Source organism: Montipora capricornis, chromosome 6 (genome assembly GCF_036669925.1).
Source record: "Montipora capricornis isolate CH-2021 chromosome 6, ASM3666992v2, whole genome shotgun sequence".
In the NCBI taxonomy this organism is placed as follows: Eukaryota; Metazoa; Cnidaria; class Anthozoa; order Scleractinia; family Acroporidae; genus Montipora; species Montipora capricornis.
This window is the reverse complement of record NC_090888.1, coordinates 58,960,441-58,981,587: the sequence shown is the minus strand read 5'-3', so window position 1 is coordinate 58,981,587 and position 21,147 is coordinate 58,960,441. Positions and strand designations below refer to the sequence as shown.

Here is a 21,147-nt window from a genome sequence, read left to right as displayed (position 1 = left end):
ATTAATTAACAGGCCGGTAACCAGGTTTTTAACCCCAGAAAAGGATCTGTTTCGTCGTACGAATGTGCGAGGACCTGTGAGCCAAAGGGCCTCTGCTGGTAAGACTTCTGGGTGACCCTTTAAATGGTCTTCTTAATGACCCCCCAACTTGAAAAAAATTGTCTGGAACGGTGCACGTACCACAGGCAACCCAGTGTACCCTCACGGAGGGTCTAGTTGGTAATGCAAGAGTGAGGTTATTTGGTCATTTGAGCGATGAAATGACCAAATAACCTCACTCTTGCATTACCAATTAATTATTGCTCTAGTTCAACTATTGAGCACTTTTAAGTTGATGAGGACTTCTACCCCTTTTTTGGTTATATATATGTAACTATCAATACAATGATTCTTTGTAGATTAAATGTTCCTTACAAGCACATAAAATGCAAACTAACCAATTAAATTATAGAAAACATACTGTAACTGACATAACGGCAAAATTTTAAAAGTGTAATGCTAAACCGATATGATCAACTTGTTTGTTGAGTTTGGGTTTCAACTGCTCAATATGGTTGATAATTTCAATACTTTTCAAGCAAGAAACATCACAATTATCCTGACAATGTTTAGAAAAACTAAGATGCTTGAAAATACATGTATAATGATAATTTTTATCCCAGAAAAGGTGCTAATTTGCACGTGTGTAGAAATGCCTGTTATTTTCCTTGTCAAATTTTTGAACCTTCTCTTGCACAAAGTTCAATTTCCACTATGGAAGACCAAATATTTTCTCGGTCAATTTATGACAGCCGATGACATGCATGACAGGTCAACTTCCGGTTTTCAAAATGCATGGGTTTGTCTGCAAGCGTTTTCTTCTTGTCTTGTCCCATTTTTTGTAACTCTAAAAAATTTTAATTTGATGTGGTTATCCACTGTGGGAAATAAGTTTCCAACACAAATCATTTATGCCTATCGAAACACCGTGGATCGAGATCAAGTGACTGTAAACAAAAAATATGAAAATACATCACTTTCTTTCTCGATGTGTAAGGAAAGAATAGAGGGTAGTATAGTTCTGTAAGACGGCCAAAACAAGAACAAATAAACAAAGCTACAATAAGCCAATGGATTAAACATAGTAAAATTGATATTATTTACAAGCTGAACAATAAAAAGTATGCTAAATAGCTAATACATGAAGAAACATGCTTGCGAGCTAAATAGCAAAGAAATTACTAAGGAAACGAGTAAAATGATTGCAAATTGTAAACAAACTAAACAATGGTATAATCCAAGAACTATTATATGAAGAATGGACTTGACAATAGCAAGAGCTTCAAATTACATATTGCACAATAATGCTACAATAGTACATTGAAACTAGTAATTGTGAAATAATGGTAACAAACGGATCATTTGGAATCAAATGCAATTAAAAGCATACAAATAATGACAGGGAAAAATGGCAAGCAAAAATACAGTAATTACTCATTGGAAAACAGCAAAAAAATTCAACAGGCAAATCACATGCTATGCCAGACTAAAGGTCAACATACTAGATAAATAAACCTAGACAAAAGCTAATGAAATGTTGCAATCACTGCTAAGAACTAAAATCAAGAACAGAAACAGAAAGCTATATGTAGTAACTAAACTAAAGGTTAGGCATAAATAAAGAAATAGGAAAATACTGATAACATACCAAATGTTATTGATAACTACACATCTGAGAAGACTTAATTGGAAAATAACTTGTCTTGAAGACTGACACTATTCAGATAAATCAACTGAACCAACTGAACTTACTGAGTAAATGGTAGCCAATTTATAATGAATTTCAGGAAAATAGAAAAATAACTAAAAACCAAATAAGGCTAGGGAGTAAATTTACAACCCACTAATACAGGATTTACCTAAGAGAAGAAGGAGTTTACCACTCCTACACAACAGGAATTAGGTAAGAGAAATGTGTAGGAATAACACAACTACACAAGCAAGAATGTGAGGAAATTGAGTAATTATGGGTAAACAACCAAATAATAGTAATTAGGATGATGAAAATAAGTTGAAAATAATTGGAATAAAAATAAACACAAAATGAACACAAGTAACCTAGTCACAGTTCAATCAAATGACAGACAAATAACTTATTACACCCAGCAAGCTAATATTACTTAATACCTTGCAATGTTCCTCTTTAAAACCTTTTGAGCAGTAATAATGAATCCAGCTGAAAAAAATATTAACGGATAAATAATACTGGTGGATCATTTGGATGCGTCTTTCGCAACTAATCATGAGTGATAGTGAGCACATCAGAAAATAAACTTGTAAGGAATTCTGACATAATCACTAACTTGAGCCCATTTTCATTAGTAGGGCTAATGCTCACATGGTTCATATGGTTCGTGTCTAATTTAAAAATGTATGGTATTGGGGATCCCTTGCTCTCATGGTTCTGCTCCTATCTTGTTGGAAGACAACAGAGAGTCGTAGTAAATGGAACTTGTTCTACCTGGTCTGAAGTAGGGTCTGGGGTCCCGCAAGGGTCAATACTTGGACCGATATTATTTTTATCATTTATTAATGACATGCCAAACACAGTTTCTAGTGCAAGGATTGCAATGTCTGCTGATGACTCAAAGTGCTATAAGATCATAGGGCAAGAGTCTGATATTGTAAATTTGCAACAGTATTTAGATGCACTTTTTGCACCTTGTGCAATGAAATGCATTTTCAACCTGCCAAATGTGAAAATGCGCGCATATCTAGGAAACGTGTAAGCCCACCACGTACTTACAGTTTAAATGGAATTGACCTGGAGGTGGTTAAATCTGAAAAGGATCTTGGGGTTATGATTGTAAATGACACCTCTTGGAAGGAGCACATAGTTACGATTGTTGCTAAGGCAAATAGGATGTTGGGTTTCCTAAAGAGACATTGCGCGGGTCTGGTCGATAGTAATGCTCTTTTGCGCCTTTATTGCTCATTAGTTCGATCCCATTTATGTTACTGCTCGCAGGTTTGGGCCCCTCAGTCTGTTATAAATCAGTTGATCCTCGTCGAGCAGGTATAGAGAAGAGCCACGTGCTTTTTTATAGGCAGAGACAGAGATCTGTGTTACAAGGATCGCCTGATTAAACTTCATTTACTTCCGCTAAATTATTGGTTAGAATATCTAGATTTAATCTTCTTTTATAAGTCTTTGAAAGGAGATGTAATTTTGCTCGACACTTTGACGAATATTTTTTCTTTCTAAGAGGGCGCACTCGCCGAGCAATCTCTGAACTTTATCTTAAGACAAATAGAACTCGCACCTCACATTTTTCTTTAACAGAATTACTATTTTGTGGAAAAGTATTCCTGATGGCATTAAGTTAGCTACCAGTACTTCCCTGGACTCTTTTAAGCACAAGCTCAAATCCTTTTTCTTTTGGTGTTTGCATTACGTTTTTGGTGGGGATAATTTTCGCTCGTACAAGATTATTTGTCCAAAATGCAGAAATATAAGAAATGCATGTTCTTGTTGGATATTTTTCTAGGTTTATGGGGTTGGGTAGGTGGTTGAACCTTGTAGGGGATGCTATATCCTTTGTTCTAACACCTGTACGATGTATGTATTCTATATGTACAAATCTTGAAATAAATAAAAATAAATAAATAAATATGGAGTAGAAAACTAGCACTTCACATTACACTCTAGATCTAATAAGTTAACACTGTTGGTGAGGGCGAGTGCTCTCACCACTACCCTCACCCCCAACCCCATACCTGCTCGCTTTTCCCGGGAGTTCCCGGGTTCCCGGGAGTCTCCAAGTTTTTCATCAAATCTCCCTGGAAATACCTACTGTGGCTTTTTTCAACATTTGTTCATTTATTTCGTTATCTTCGAGATGTCAAAAAGGAAACTAAAACAAGAACTGGTTTCTAGTGCTCTCATTTGAGCTATTCTGGTTCGGAAAACGTAAAACGGAGCAATCAAATTGAAATAGGCTATATTTAACAAGTATCATAAATGGTCAGAAATCAGCCAATCAAATTGCACAATACGTGGTAGAAAATTGGCGCGGTTATGGGATCAATAGCAATTGCTGTTCTAACCAAAAAACGTCGGAAACATTCGCAAGGGCTCCAGGTGATTTTCGGAGAGTATTCAGATATTGTCGAAAATTACATTTTTACAATGCAAAGATTTTTAGATGTCTCCAGATTTTTGTACTCTGGGGGTTGGTAGGTATGCAACCACGCCCCGCCCCCCCCCCCCCCTCCCCCCACTTCATTTTTCCTCGGTTCCATTTGGTCCAAATGAATAAAGGGATAGTTTCTAAAGAAACTGTGGTGCTGCGTCGGTGGGGAAGTAGTATACAATAACTTTTTTAATTGTTTTATTACTTTCGAACTATCAACAAAAAAAAACCAAGCGCTATTATTTGAGGTATTGAGAATATGTGATGAACTGGACCAAATGGAATACAAAAATTTGGTTTTATCAACGGAGTTGATAATGTAAATTGGCCACCGTACAGAGATTCTAAAAGCTGACGTTTCGAGCGTTAGCCCTTCGTCAGAGCGAATCGAGGGATTATGGGTTACGTGTAGTTTTTATAGTAGAGTAGGAGCTACGCTATTGGTGGTAACATGGCAACGTGAAAAATAGGAATATATTAGTTAAATGAAAAGCGTTCGTTAATACCGTGAGGATTAAGGGTGCCGATTTGAAAGATGAATTTTTGTTCCAGATTCTTGCGGGTTTCCGTCGTACCTAGATGTAGGGAAAGGCCGCAGATAGCCATGTGTTCTTTTGGAGTGGTTAGGCAGATTAAAATGGCCAGCGACTGGCTTAGATGCATCCTTGTCATTCTTCTCAACATCGCGAAGGTGTTCGCGGAATCGGTCACCTAGTCGTCTACCTGTCTCACCAATGTATAATTTATTGCATAACGTACAGGTTATGCAATAAATGACATTTGTGGAGGTACATGTGAAACGATCGGTGGTCTTAACAGATCGCTTAGGTCCCGATATCTTGCTAGTGTTAACAATGAAAAGACAAGTTTTGCATCGTGAGCGCGCGCATTTGAAAGCGCCGGGTTGCTCGTTAGTTTTGAGCGCGCTTCTAACTAAAAAGTTGCCTACGTTTTTGTCGCGTTTGAATGAAATAAATGGAGGCTGCGAAAAGATTCTACCAGTCCCGGGATCATTTTGGAGTAATTTAAAATTACTAAGAATGATGCTTTTGACTGCGTGATTATGAGGATGGAAAGTGAGGGTGAATGGAATTCTGTCATTCTTATCTTTTTGTGACGTTTGTAGTGATGACTGTCGATCAAATTGTTGGGCGCAATGATGGCCCGCTTTGACCACAGAGACAGGATAGCCACGTTTTTCGAAGAACTGGCACATCTCCTCTGATTTGCTGGAAAAATCGGAGTCATCACTACATAGACGTCGAAGTCTAAGAAATTGAGAATAAGGGATGGAGTTCTTGACATGTGATGGATGTGACGATGAATACAACAAATAACTGTGTGAATCAGTAGCTTTGTAGTGCACACTAGTACATAGCACGTTGCCTCTAATAGAAACTTTGATATCTAGGAAAGCCAATGAAGTTTCCGAAATTTCCCAGGTATATTTAAGAGCCGGATGAGAAATTCGATGTGCGCAAAATTCTTTTTCACGTAATATTATGAGGATCACAATTAGAGCTATGTGCCAAAAACGAATCGCACTTGACAAACAAATTCTTCATTGCCGCTCCGAACTTTCCAAAATCTGTCCAGCAATTTTAGTACAATCGATTCGCGCTAAAATCCGACAACTTAATTCTGGACTGTTTGACCATTTACACCAAACCAAGACTCTAAAACTTCAACATTTAATAGGTCCGCAAATTACCGACGACACTACATTGCATAGCCATAATACCGTAATTACAATTCCAGAAAATCTTCCTCTTACTGACTCAGAGAAATCTGTTCTCAGTAAGGGCCTACATTTTGTCCCTATTATCAAACGCACCAACGATTTTCTATTAAGCAAGATGTTGAAAAATTCCTTCGCCGCGTTCAGTTAAAAGCCTTTTTTCACGACAAAGAGGATGATTCGGACACTTCTAATAAAGATATTTTTGAAACACTTCTAGTTCGGAAATCCAAATGGACTCCCCCAGAGGGACAAATTTGCCTCTTTAGATTTTTTCACCAAAAAATGCCGTCACGACATTCACAAACTTAAATTCAATCGCAACACTAAATTTTCCAACCTTTCCTCGGAAGAGTGGGCGGCGCTTAAAAATCTTAGTAAACGGAACGACATAGTTGTCAAATCGGCCGACAAGGGCGGCGCGGTAGTTGTTTGGCGGTCCGACCTTTACCAGAAAGAAGCTTTGCGGCAACTTTCGGATACCTCGTTTTATGCCAAAATCCCTAAAGATCTCACTTCCAAAAATCAAAAACTTTTCAAAGACACCATTCAAAATCTTATAGTTAATCAAGAATTACCGGACACTGCCACTAATCTCATCATCAACACCCCTAGAACTTCGTGCATTTACTTCTTGCCTAAAATTCACAACCCAACAAACCAGGTCACCCTATCGTTTCTGCTTGTAGTTGCCCCACCGAACTCATTTCTAGCTACTTAGACAGGATTATGACGCCTATCGTCAAATCTTTGCCATCATACATTAAAGACAATACACACGCACTACAAATTTTCTGCGATTTCAATTTCTCCGGCCAAGACAAACTTATTTTCACCATGGACATTACATCTCTATACACAGTCATTTCTAATAGCGAAGGTCTTCAAGCACTTAAACACTTTTTCGATCAACGCACTGTCAAAGAACCTAGCTCGGAAACGCTCCTCCGCCTTGCCGAACTCGTTTTAACGCTTAACTGTTTTTCATTCGCCGGCAACTATTACAAACAAATTAATGGCGTAGCGATGGGCACAAGAATGGGACCTAGCTATGCCAGTCTCTTTGTAGGATATGTTGAACACCAATTTCTTAATCAGTACAACGGCCCCAAACCTGAACTCTACGGCCGCTACATCGACGACTGCATCGGCGCTATTTCATCCAGCAGAGAAGAACTCGATCAATTTATAACCTCCGTCAACTCGCTTCATCCGGCTCTTAAATATACCTGGGAAATTTCGGAAACTTCATTGGCTTTCCTAGATATCAAAGTTTCTATTAGAGGCAACGTGCTATGTACTAGTGTGCACTACAAAGCTACTGATTCACACAGTTATTTGTTGTATTCATCGTCACATCCATCACATGTCAAGAACTCCATCCCTTATTCTCAATTTCTTAGACTTCGACGTCTATGTAGTGATGACTCCGATTTTTCCAGCAAATCAGAGGAGATGTGCCAGTTCTTCGAAAAACGTGGCTATCCTGTCTCTGTGGTCAAAGCGGGCCATCATTGCGCCCAACAATTTGATCGACAGTCATCACTACAAACGTCACAAAAAGATAAGAATGACAGAATTCCATTCACCCTCACTTTCCATCCTCATAATCACGCAGTCAAAAGCATCATTCTTAGTAATTTTAAATTACTCCAAAATGATCCCGGGACTGGTAGAATCTTTTCGCAGCCTCCATTTATTTCATTCAAACGCGACAAAAACGTAGGCAACTTTTTAGTTAGAAGCGCGCTCAAAACTAACGAGCAACCCGGCACTTTCAAATGCGCGCGCTCACGATGCAAAACTTGTCTTTTCATTGTTAACACTAGCAAGATATCGGGACCTAAGCGATCTGTTAAGACCACCGATCGTTTCACATGTACCTCCACAAATGTCATTTATTGCATAACCTGTACGTTATGCAATAAATTATACATTGGTGAGACAGGTAGACGACTAGGTGACCGATTCCGCGAACACCTTCGCGATGTTGAGAAGAATGACAAGGATGCATCTAAGCCAGTCGCTGGCCATTTTAATCTGCCTAACCACTCCAAAAGAACACATGGCTATCTGCGGCCTTTCCCTACATCTAGGTACGACGGAAACCCGCAAGAATCTGGAACAAAAATTCATCTTTCAAATCGGCACCCTTAATCCTCACGGTATTAACGAACGCTTTTCATTTAACTAATATATTCTTATTTTTCACGTTGCCATGTTACCACCAATAGCGTAGCTCCTACTCTACTATAAAAACTACACGTAACCCATAATCCCTCGATTCGCTCTGACGAAGGGCTAACGCTCGAAACGTCAGCTTTTAGAATCTCTGTACGGTGGCCAATTTACATTATCAACTCCGTTGATAAAACCAAATTTTTGTATTCCATTTGGTCCAGTTCATCACATATTCTCAATACCTCAAATAATAGCGCTTGGTTTTTTTTTGTTGATAGTTCGAAAGTAATAACACAATTAAAAAAGTGAATTCATCTTCTTCACTCGGGTGCCATTTTTGAGTCCGTGGGGAATAAAGGCTTTGTCGTCGCATTGTCTTTGCACGTCTAGCCTCTCACTAAATGAGGGGTTAGACGTGCAAAATCTTTTGTTTGGACATTGAGTGATATGGGTCTATTGCATTGGCTTTACGACCTTTCCTCTTCCTTCTTCCAGTGGAGAGTCCTGAGTTGATAGTGCGTGTTTCCCAAACTTGATACGAACAAAGCAAACAAAATATTAGAATGGGAAGAAATAGTTGAGGTGAATCGTGAAGGAAACCCGCTGTCATATTTTAAACCCTTTTTTTGTCTTATCTTTTTCAAACTTGTAAGGGAAGACATACTATGGGCAGCCGTCACCGCCAAAAATACAAGCCTAGTTAATGGTTAAGAATAAACCGGAATGGTTTAATTACTCGGAATACCTGAAAGGTATCCGAGTTATAATCTGGGCAGAATTTAGTTTTCTGTGCAGCAAATGGACAATAGAATTACGAGGAGGTGATTTCATTGGTTAAAAAGCAATGTGCTACACCCCTTTGAGCAATACATTTGACCTTCCTCTGTGACAAAAACAAATAAATTAAACAGCCGCGAAGGAGAAGATTTCCGATAGCGAGAGACTTGAAACAGCCTCTCGTCCTACAAAATTCGATGAAAATCCGAATATGTAACCTGCAGTGGAGCAACCAAATGATGGGTTCTATGGTGGGGCTTCAGTGTCACTCATTCTATTTCGTTTGCTGATTCAAAGCCCAAGTTCCACGAGAGGGCAAATGACGCAATGCGCTGCAGCTAAAATGTGAAAATGCTAGATTCAGCCTTCTGGAATGTTATGAATGACATATTTACTCTAATCTCGCCTGTTGACCGCATGACGAAATCGCCAGTACAGAACTTCCAGCGGCGGTATGTTATGAATGGCCGAATTTCGTAGTTTCTTTCTGACTCAGGTGTTCTTTGTATGGACATCATTGGATCAGCTGCTACACTACTGGTCATCCGCCGATGTCTGTTTCTTGTTTAAATCAATTGATAGTTTCACGATCTTCATGTTAGCTACCTAGAGCTGGAGGTCACCGGGTGCATCATTCACAACACTGTTAATCTGGAAACTTTGCAGCTGGATACCGGTTTTCACTTACCCATATTAAGACTTTAATTACAAGAATAGTTTTTCACGTGTTTTCTGTGTTGCTACACTATTGTTTCACCCGTCTTTGCCTCACCGGCTGCTTTCAATTGAAACCAGTTTATCTGATGTCACGCTACATGCTAAAAAATAGTCATAAGGCCCACGTTATTTCCATTTCAACAACCTGTTCCAAAACATACTATTCGTAATTAGCTGTGTCACCTGTTGAAGGGAAAGGACAAAACATAGACCTACCTTTTGGACCGGGTCCGGACCCGGTCTATGGACCCCTATCTATTATTATTATTCATCCCAAAGCATGTTAATGAGCTTTTTAACCTCAGAAAGGACGATTTCGTGACAAAGGGGATGTGTTCACTTTGTGACAATGTTAACATTGGGTATCAGTTACAAATTGTTTCATCTTGTCATTACTAACAATGATTACATTACCCAAAGAGAACAATAACAATGTCTGTTCATTTATCACTGGTATCTTATTGTTATAAAATATGTTAATGTTTATATATATTGTTCGTGTTGGGGCTGGCTAATTTGGGAGTCCATTGTTGGATACATCAGATGAACTTTATTACGGCTTACACTAATTTGTGAAACGAAACAAAACGAACAGAAATACAGAAAGAATCCTAAACATTCCTTAAGGCCAAAACAAAAGTTTTTAGGCCTAATGTTAGCATTGGTAAATGCTTAGGGTTGTACCTGCCCGGAAATTTTTGATCCATTTCGCAAAATAGTAATATGACCAAAATTACTATTTTGCGGAGCAGATCGAAATTTTCCAGGCACGTACAACCCTAGTAAGTGTATGCCCTTTCTAGAATAATATATTAAAAAGTTCTTTCCTGTTCTGGAAAAAAAGCTAATCAGTTTCATGTCCATGAAATTAGGATAAATTTATATTCAAAAGGATTAATTTGTTATTTATAATATTACCAGTATAATAAATTGAATAAATGTGTGATGTAGTAAGCTATTTTACAATGACAATTTCATTTCATTATATTGTCTTCATCAGAGTGATTGATTATAAAACCATATTTCCTAAATTAAATAGATTTTCACACTGGAAAATGATGTGGGTTGGTGTCTTTGATCCCATTCATGGGTTAAGTAAAATCCAAATGGCCCCTTCCATTTGAGCCTGTGCACAGCTGCCCACTCTCCGGAAAAAATCTGAGAGGAGCGTCTGTGATTTACTGTTGACAATCGTGTTGAATACCGCGTGATTTTTCCTGGCATGTATGGAAAATGATTTGACTGGTTATTACCGCTCGATCATTACATCATTGAAACAACGAGTTTTGATTGGCTTTCATTTTCATTTCTCCCCATCAACACCGAGAGAGACTTCACGATGAGTTCGTTTCTACTTTGTGCATGATAAAAAATACGAATAAAAATCTTTTTGATGGTCAAAGAGGTTTTTCATTTAAAGTACGAGCGGAATTGTTATCTATGGAGTGTAAAGTGGAAATCGATTCTACATACATTTGTAGGAGTTGTTTGTCAGCACTGAAGAAACGAAAGCGCTCCTGACGAATCTTCACGAGGTGAATATTGCACGATTCAAAAGACTGCTCACTTGAAAACGTCCCCGGCTATCCCCTTACCAGTCAATATAATCTCAATGCCTTGCTCGGACCAGCCTAGCCATTCTCAAAAACAATCTACAAAGCGTGTCGCCCTGGAAGATTTAAGATGTGTACATATCGAGGAAAATATAAACAGGTCATTGGCAACGATCGGGGCTGCTCTGAAGATCAGAGCCGTACCCGGTTGGAAGATTTGCAAAGGCATCCTTTCCTTTAAAGAGTGCTTTTATGCTATAAAGACAAGGAATCTTAAAAACTATCAGAGACTCTCTTCAATGCACTTTTGGAATCTGCCTCATTTACCACCGTTTTGAAAATTTAGCTCCAAAGAAATATGAGCCACGCAAATTTTGGTCACCGTAGATCACTCATTAATTTTTGCAAAATTATTCCGAAACACGATTACTAACGGTAACTTCGGAGAGTGGGCTTCTGTACACAGCCTACTGCCATTCTTCCCTGGAGCGCATAACATTTTATTTAAAGTTCAAGTAATTTTTTTATTAGTGTGGAAGAAAAGTGAAGCAAATTAGCCGAAATCGTCTTTACTAAGGTTAAAAAGCTCATTAACATGCTTTGGGACACTTTTCAGCAAAAATGCAAACAAAAACAATTAAATAAAAAAATAGGGGTCAGGTCCATGGACCCGGTCTAAAAGGGGGGTCCTTTCCCCCTGATGAATTTATTTGCAGTTGTAAACATTAAGCGATGTTCACCGGTACATTATCCGCGTTATTGTAAATGAACAACTGGCTGCAGAAACATTTACTTGTTTTGTTCCGTACTTGGCAAATTAAAAAACTACCTCTTCCAAAATGTATCACCTTACTTCTGCGCCATATGGTATTTCGAGTAAACGCGTAAGCAAGCGTATTGTTGTCCTTTGTAGAACGGTTTATCAGAATTTGAAAAGATGTATTTAAAACACAAATGGACAAGTCACCTTTAGTGAAATGAAATAAACAAACATTAAATGGTTTAGACAATTCAGAAACTGTGTAGATACCCTTGGTGAATTGATTCAGTGAAAACACGAGTGGTTAAGTGTTTAATGAAATGGATCAGTCACCTTATGCAATCATCGCAGTTAACACAGAATTGGTCAGTGCCAAAGACCACCGGTGTAATTATCCTTGTCAAAATGACAAAGTCAAGTCTTGAATGGATCAGCGTACTTTGACATGATATGCAGTGAAACGGCAAACGGTCCAGCTTACCGTACATTGGTTCAGTGATGTGACAAACGGTTCAGAGTAGTTTGAAATGGCTTATTTTATCTGCAAATGGTTAATCGTGAACCGCAATGGTCTAGCATAACATTGATCGGTTTACCATAATTTCAAACGGTTTAGCGTTACCCCAAATGGCTTAGCGTGACGACAAATGGTTTAGTGGAAAGCGAAATGGTTTAGTGGAAAGCGAAATGATTTAGTGTTGCAGCAAATGGTTTGCGCCGGAACCGCGAAAACTACAAAAGTGAAATGGACAAGTCAAGATTGAAATGGAATAGTCAATTGACTTAGGTCAAACATTCAGATGGAATTGAAAGAAAAAGAAAAACACTATGAGACCCTCCTTAAAATTCCTGTCAGCGTTATCTACCCGCGAAAACGGCAGCGGTTTTCAACGATACCAATCTTTTGGTGTCGTTATTAGGCCGTGTTCAGGAGATTCACTTTGAAATTCATCTTCTCCATGTTCTAACTGGCTATTGAAGGGTATTTAAAATGCAGAAGGAAAAAAACCTTACCATGATTAATCCTTTGTTCAGTAGAATTTATGGAACTGAAGATAAAAATTGTAACCTGAAACAAAAGGATTGACAAAAATACTGTTAAGAGGCATCGTTTTACGGGACAGCTACCTGACACTTTGAACCAGAGCATTCGTGATAAGGCGATTGATTGTTTTAAGACATGGAAACTGTTTATGAGTAACGGGTAGCAAGTGTATTTAACTTTAACTCAGAGGTTCAAAGAAAGGCTTGAAACGATAGAGAAATATGCTCAGGTTTCTACAGAAACTCGCATTTTCAGAAACTGATTGTCAGTGGCTAACTAGCGTACAGTTGAAGACAAAGAAAAACACGGCCTGCCCATGTCTCCTGTGCTTACTTTGCTTTCACATTCATGTATATAACTTGCCGATATCACGGCAAAATGATCAGAGTAGAAAAATTACCAATCCAGCTGAACTAGGCAAAAACAAAGAAGGATTCTTACCGGAATAAGGATCACTGAGTCGAGTAAACGAGGCGGTACTGATAGAAATAACCTGTTCCCGATCCGACTTGCGCCAATATTTATCTGAATGACGTATGGGTTGTGACGTAAGACCCCACATTGACTATTCCATTTCAATCTTGACTTGTCCATTTCACTTTTGTATTTTTGGCGGTTCCGGCGCAAACCATTTGCTGCAACACTAAATCATTTCGCTTTCCACTAAATCATTTCGCTTTCCACTAAATCATTTCGCTTTCCACTAAACCATTTCGCTTTCCACTAAACCATTTGTCGTCACGCTAAGCCATTTGGGGTAACGCTAAACCGTTTGACATTATGGTAAACCGATCAATGTTATCCTAGACCATTGCGGTTCACGATTAACCATTTGCAGATAAAATAAGCCATTTCAAACTACTCTGAACCGTTTGTCACATCACTGAACAAATGCACGGTAAGCTGGACCGTTTACCGTTTCACCGCATATCATGTCAAAGTACACTGATCCATTCAAGACTTGACTCTGTCATTTTGACAAGGATAATTACACCGGTGGTCTTTGGCACTGACCAATTCTGTGTTAACTGCGATGATTGCATAAGGTGACTGATCCATTTCATTAAACACTTAACCACTCGTGTTTTCACTGAATCAATTCTCCAAGGGTATCTACACAGTTTCTGAATTGTCTAAACCATTTAATGTTTGTTTATTTCATTTCACTAAAGGTGACTTGTCCATTTGTGTTTTAAATACATCTTTTCAAATTCTGATAAACCGTTCTACAAAGGACAATTAAACCATTCCGGTTTATTCTTAACATTAACTAGGCTTGTATTTTTGGCGGTGACGGCTGCCCATAATATGAAGACGGTATGAGTAGTCTAAGCAAAATGCTTTTCTGTCGCTGCCTGCTCGTTTTCCATGTTTGGACGCAAACAACATATTTTAAAAGCTATCGTGTAGCAACGAACAATGAATCTTCCTGAGAGGTGCTTTGGATCGCTAGCCATAATCACGCCCCATTGCTTACTTTTCTAATCGTCACCTTATTCGATTTTGGTCATCCAAAAATCCCGTCTTTATGCAGGACGAATTAAGTGACGAATTAAAAGACGCCTTAAAATTAATTGCCCAAAGACGAAGTACTTACCACAAAGTCGTTCAGACGCAGTTTCTATCGCACAAAAACGTCCATTCTCTATTTTCGAATTCCCCATAATACACTTTGTTTGCCCCCCAAAGTTTGCATAAACCATTGTTTTCAAATGCTCTTGGGAATATGCAGTGTCCCCAAGAGCGTTTGAAAACAATAGTTTATGCAAAATTTGGGGAGCAAACAAAGTGTATTATGGGGAATTCGAAAATAGAGAATTGCAATTAACGATTGCAACCTCGTTCCCAGGGTCTACTCCGCTTTCAAGACAGCGGGGCGGAGACCGTGGCACACACCGTTATGCCCCCCGCGAAATACTCCACTAATTGTGGAGTATTTTGTCACGTGACACACAATAGAATTTCGTTTTCGCTACACTTGATCAGCGGTTCCAGGAATCAAAAATGGCTGAAGGACTGGCTGAAGATGTCTGAAGACCTTCAATTTGACTTCATTTTGCGTGTTTTAGCTGCAAAATAGGTTTTTTGTGGACCGTTGAATTTCCAAATACATTTATCGTGATTTCTACTACCTGGACGCGTGTGGTTTGATTATTTCGTTATATGTAATGTAAGAGTCAATGTAAATTTTCTTAGATTTAATATTTGCGTACGGCGCGTGCTTCAAAGCTTTCACTGCTAGTTTTGGGAAGACTTAATTATTACTGTATACGTATCTAACTTTATTTCGTAAAATCGATTTTTACCTCGTGCTTGAGGACAAGTCAAGTCATTGTAATATTTTTACAATAATATGAAACCTTAGTCCAGCTTTAATCAGTCAGATTAGTAAATGTCTCAAACGTGTGAGGTTCCTGCTACTAAAAATGTTCATTACATCTAATTTAACACCTTGTACGTAATTGTAAGCTGGACATTAACAAACCTACAATTGAAATATCACAAACTTTAATATGAATTTGAGAGCGAGATACAAATATATTAGCCAGATATTTCGGGACTAAATTATTAAGACATTTATATACCATTACAGCATCGTTGAGAAGGAGTCTGTCCTTAACAGTGAGCCAGTTGAGGGATCTTATGCCGTCTGAGATGTGGTCATATTTCCTGAGACCTAACACGATACGCGCAGCAAAATTCTGTACTAATTGGAGTTTCTTCACATTACTTTGAGATGTGTTAGCCCATACAGTTGAGCAATAAAAGAGTTTACTAAAAACAAAAGCTTTCATCACTAATAAAAGAGAATTTCTGTCCAGAAGGTGTTTAATTCTACTGATCTGTTTTAACTTAAATAGACAATTAGAGGTAGTTTTAGCAACATGATCGTTGTAAGTTAAGGACTGGTCGATGAGAACACCGAGGTCCTTAGCCACAGAAACTGGTGTTATTTCCTTCCCTAAAAGTGAGATCGACACTGGAGGCAATTTACGCAGTAATTGAGGCACTCCCACGAGTAAGACTTGGGTTTTCTCCGGATTAATTAGTAAGGAATTTTGGCAGCACCATCTACAAATTTCTCTTAGGTCTTCATTCAAACAGCGGAATGCATAGCTTATGTCAGTTGAGCGGAAAGAAAGGTAAAGTTTACTGTCATCAACGTAACACACAGACTTACAATGGCCTGGAACAGCCAGGAGATCGTTTACATAGATGGTAAATAGTACAGGTCCCAATATAGAACCTTGTGGAACTCCATATTTTAGGGGAAGAGAGGCTGAAACAGCATCCACAATCCGTACTCTTTGGCTACGACCAGACAGGTAACTGTGAAACCACTCCAGGCTAGATGACGTAATACCTATTTGTTGTAGTTTCTGAAGGAGAATATCGTGTCGGACACTGTCAAATGCCTTAGACATATCTAACAGAACAACAGCAGAGACTTCACTCTTATCGATAGACATAAGAAAATCATCTGTTACATGTAAAAGAGCAGTTTCTGTAGAATGAAATTTACGATTGCCACTCTGGTGCTCAGACAACTTCTTATTGGTGGTTATGTAGTCAACAAACTGACGGTGAGCTAGCTTCTCAGACACCTTGGATAATATAGGCAGTAATGAAATAGGTCGGTTGTTACATGGATCTTCGAAACAGCCCGACTTTAACACGGGAACAACCTCGGCCATTTTCCATGCCTTCGGAAATGTAGAGGTACTAAATGAATTATTCATAATGCTTGTAATAACTGATAATATGGCCGGCAAACTGTCCTTAAGGACACGGGCAGTAATTTTATCATGGCCAGGTGCTTTGTTTAAAGACAAGCCCTTGATAACCTTTCCAACCTCCTGTTCTGTAACAGCATGAAACTGAAAATCATCAGGGCATTCATCATGTTTCCGTGTTGCTGGTGGTGATATTGTTGTGGCAGAGTTAAAATCATATTCCATAGCAAGGTCGTAGGCTTTCTGTGCCGTTAAACTTCCTACGCTAGTGAAATATTCATTAAATTTATCAGCAAGATTGGTTGGATTGTCATTGATGTTTGGTAAGATCTTACTTTTCCTGGGCAAGCAGCGGTTGATGATTTTCCAAATCGCGTTTGTATTTCCTTTGCTGCCAATAATTTCGGACTGAACATGAGCTTTTTCAGCAAGCCGAAGTTCTCTTTTAACTTCCTGTCTAAAAAATTTGAATGCATTCCAGCAGAGGCGGTCGTTGGTTTTGATGGCTTTTTTATGCCACTTATCACGAGTTTTCATTAGCTGACGGATTTCAGGAGTGACATAAGGATTTGGTTTTGACTTGATTTTAATCCTTCTTATTGGTGCATGAGCTTCCAAAATGTCGGCAAACAGGATATTAAACGTATCCACTTGGTCTTCAAAATCATCAAAGACAGACATGACATGAAATGGAACTAGTGCTAAGTCCTTACAAAACTGTTCTGCATCATAATTGGCGAAGCTCCTTGTAGTAACATAAGAAGGCTTGACTCTGGGTGTCCTTAGTGTTAATATCACATAAACCAGATTATGATCACTGATAGAACAGGTAAGTACGTCGCTAGAACTGACGATGGAATTGTCTGTAATCATGATCACATCAATGAGAGACGAGGATGCATCCGTAATTCTTGTTGGTTTTGTAACCAGCTGTGTCAAATTAAAGGTAGTAATAAAATCTAGAAGTTGGTTTGCCTCAGGGCAGGAGTGCAGAAGATTGCAGTTGAGGTCGCCAAGTATGACAATAGCGAAGTTCATTAACATAGAATCCACAAAACTTCTAGCTAGGTAGTCAAAGCTGGTTATAGCTGATACATTTGGTGGACGGTAAACATTACAAACCAAAAGAGATTTATGAGCTCTACATTGTACTTTCAGCCAAAGTTGTTGGAAACCATCGGTAGACACAGAAGATAATTCATTCAGTACAGACGCCTTTAAGCTGGCTTTAACATAAGTGCACAACCCCCCATCAGATTTGAGAAGCCCACGGTCTTGCCTGAAGACTTGATAGCCAGAGATCTCAATACTTTGGTCGGTGACGGATGTATCAAGCCATGTTTCAGAAATGGTAAAGATATCAAATCCATTTTGAATGATGGTATCTTCAACAAGTTGAAAATGCTCCCTCGATTTTAAAGATCTGACGTTGAGATGAGCAACCTTCATGTTGGACTTACATCTTGAATTCAACTTTAAGCAACTACAGAATTCAGGGCCACTTTGGTCCACCTCATTTACATGTGTCGGGACACTTTGTAGAACGAGGCATATCAAAATAGATGGAATTCTTATTCAATGACATGCACTGTATTCTGTAATTTAGCTTTGTGCTTGCTAGAGGAGCTGTTTGCATTTGGTTCTGAAAAGAACTGTTGGTGTTTGGTTATGAAAAGAACCGTTTGTGTTTGTTTCTGAAAAGAACCCTTATTACAAACTTATCAACAATTGAAAACAAAACATGTGGAAGGGTCTGATATCACTGTTGGACGAGGATGCCATGAGGAGCCTGGGGGCATCATCTTAATCACTGAGATACATGTAGTGGTCTATTGGAACGGTATTCTAACAACAATAAAATATAAATATATTTAGCATATTATTGTCAAACACAGCTTCTTCTCATATGTTTAAAACTGTGTTAGGAATGCAATTATTGGGTTCACCCTAGGCACTAAGTCTGTCTTAGCCTAAGTCAAGCCAAGTCACCCTAAGTCCGCTTAAGCGTTCACACATATATAGAAGACAAATTCTTTCCGTGCAAAGCTGTCATCATTAACGATAAAAATGAAGGTAACTAACATCGTAAATGTGGTGAGGTAGTCACGATCCATTTTAGCGAAGAAGTTAGAGATCAAAATGAGACCGAGAAGCCATAAAATCGCTGTAATTGCGACTGTTGTCTGTTTATTAAATTTACAAAGGTTGATCAGCCAAATAACCTTACAAAACCTTATGTTCCTTCGTGAAAGAATGATGGAAGATTTTGTCCAATAGAGTGAAAGCCTGTTTTTTCTGACCGCCCTACTTTTAAGCATTCACCGAAGAGGAGGTAATTTTCGGGACATAAGAAGAAGAGCGTGGGCCTGGCCAAGACCGCAGAACTGGTTTGATGTAATGCTAGCATCACCTCGGCTAAATGTTCTATGGAAACCAAACTTTCGAATGGAACGTGAAACGTTTGACAAGCTTTGCCGAATTCTATCTGATAAAACCCACGATTTTGAAATTTTTTTGCCATCAGGTTTCTTAAGTCAGCCTTAAGTCATGTTTGAAACAGACTTAAGAACTGAAGGGGTAGTTTCTAAAGAAACTGTGGTGCTGCGTCGGTGGGGAAGTAGTATACAAAAATTTGGTTTATCAACGGAGTTGATAATGTAAATTGACCACCGTACAGAGATTCTAAAAGCTGACGTTTCGAGCGTTAGCCCTTCGTCAGAGCGAATCGAGGGATTATGGGTTACGTGTAGTTTTTATAGTAGAGTAGGAGCTACGCTATTGGTGGTAACAATTGGTGAAAAGTGGGAATATATTAGTTAAATGAAAAGCGTTCGTTAATACCGTGAGGATTAAGGGTGCCGATTTGAAAGATGAATTTTTGTTCCAGATTCTTGCGGCTTTCCGTCGTACCTAGATGTAGGGAAAGGCCGCAGATAGCCATGTGTTTTTTGGAGTGGTTAGGCAGATTAAAATGGCGAGCGACTGGCTTAGATGCATCCTTGTCATTCTTCTCAACATCGCGAAGGTGTTCGCGGAATCGGTCACCTAGTCGTCTACCTGTCTCACCAATGTATAATTTACCGCATAACGTACAGGTTATGCAATAAATGACATTTGCGGAGGTACATGTGAAACGATCGGTGATCTTAACAGATCGCTTAGGTCCCGATATCTTGCTAGTGTTAACAATGAAAAGACAAGTTTTGCATCGTGACCGCACGCATTTGAAAGTGCCGGGTTGCTCGTTGGTTTTGAGCGCGCTTCTAACTAAAAAGTTGCCTACGTTTTTGTGGCGTTTGAATGAAATAAGTGGAGGTTGCGAAAAGATTCTACCAGTCTCGGGATCATTTTGGAGTAATTTAAAATTACTAAGAATGATGCTTTTGACTGCGTGATTATGAGGATGGAAAGTGAGGGTGAATGGAATTCTGTCATTCTTATCTTTGTGTGACGTTTGTAGTGACGACTGTCGATCAAATTGTTGGGCGCGATGATGGCCCGCTTTGACCACAGAGACAGGATAGCCACGTTTTTCGAAGAACTGGCACATCTCCTCTGATTTGCTGGAAAATCGGAGTCATCACTTCATAGACGTCGAAGTCTAAGAAATTGAGAATAAGGAATGGAGTTCTTGACATGTGATGGATGTGACGATGAATACAACAAATAACTGTGTGAATCAGTAGGTTTGTAGTGCACACTAGTACATAGCACGTTGCCTCTAATAAAAACTTTGATATCTAGGAAAGCCAATGAAGTTTCCGAAATTTCCCAGGTATATTTAAGAGCCGGATGAAAAGAGTTGACGGAGGTTATAAATTGATCGAGTTCTTCTCTGCTGGATGAAATAGCGCCGATGCAGTCGTCGATGTAGCGGCCGTAGAGTTCAAATCCAAATGGACTCCCCCAGAGGGACAATTTGCCTCGTTAGATTTTTTCACCAAAAAATGCCGTCACGACATTCACAAACTTAAATTCAATCGCAACACTAAACTTTCCAACCTTTCCTCGGAAGAGTGGGCGGCGCTTAAAAATCTTAGTAAACGCAACGACATAGTTGTCAAATCGGCCGACAAAGGCGGCGCGGTAGTTGTTTGGCGGTCCGACCTTTACCAAAAAGAAGCTTTGCGGCAACTTTCGGATACCTCGTTTTATGCCAAAATCCCTAAAGATCTCACTTCCAACAATCAAAAACTTGTCAAAGACACCATTCAAAATCTTATAGTTAATCAAGAATTACCGGACACTGCCACTAATCTCATCATCAACACCCCTAGAACTTCGTGCATTTACTTCTTGCCTAAAATTCACAAACCCAACAACCCAGGTCGACCTATCGTTTCTGCCTGTAGTTGCCCCACCGAACTCATTTCTAGCTACTTAGACAGGATTATGACGCCTATCGTCAAATCTTTGCCATCATACATTAAAGACAGTACACACGCACTACAAATTTTCCGCGATTTCAAT

General features: G+C 39.0%; 1 protein-coding gene across 3 annotated transcripts in view; it reads right to left on the bottom strand.

Moving 5' to 3' along the window:
• The window catches only part of LOC138052676 (tetratricopeptide repeat protein 28-like), a 33,729-nt gene extending 19,065 nt beyond the window's left edge, over positions 1-14,664 (bottom strand). Inside the window, exons 1-3 of one of the 3 annotated variants that reach the window (XM_068899222.1) lie at positions 13,385-13,459; positions 12,913-12,967; positions 2,167-2,215 (exon numbers count right to left, since the gene is read on the bottom strand). The gene's annotated coding sequence lies outside the window, so the exon portion shown is untranslated. Of the gene's footprint in view, positions 1-2,166; positions 2,216-12,912; positions 12,968-13,384; positions 13,460-14,540 lie in introns of those variants that run through there. The other 2 variants (XM_068899223.1, XM_068899224.1) reach the window with 2 other exon arrangements.
• Positions 14,665-21,147: the final 6,483 nt, after the last annotated feature.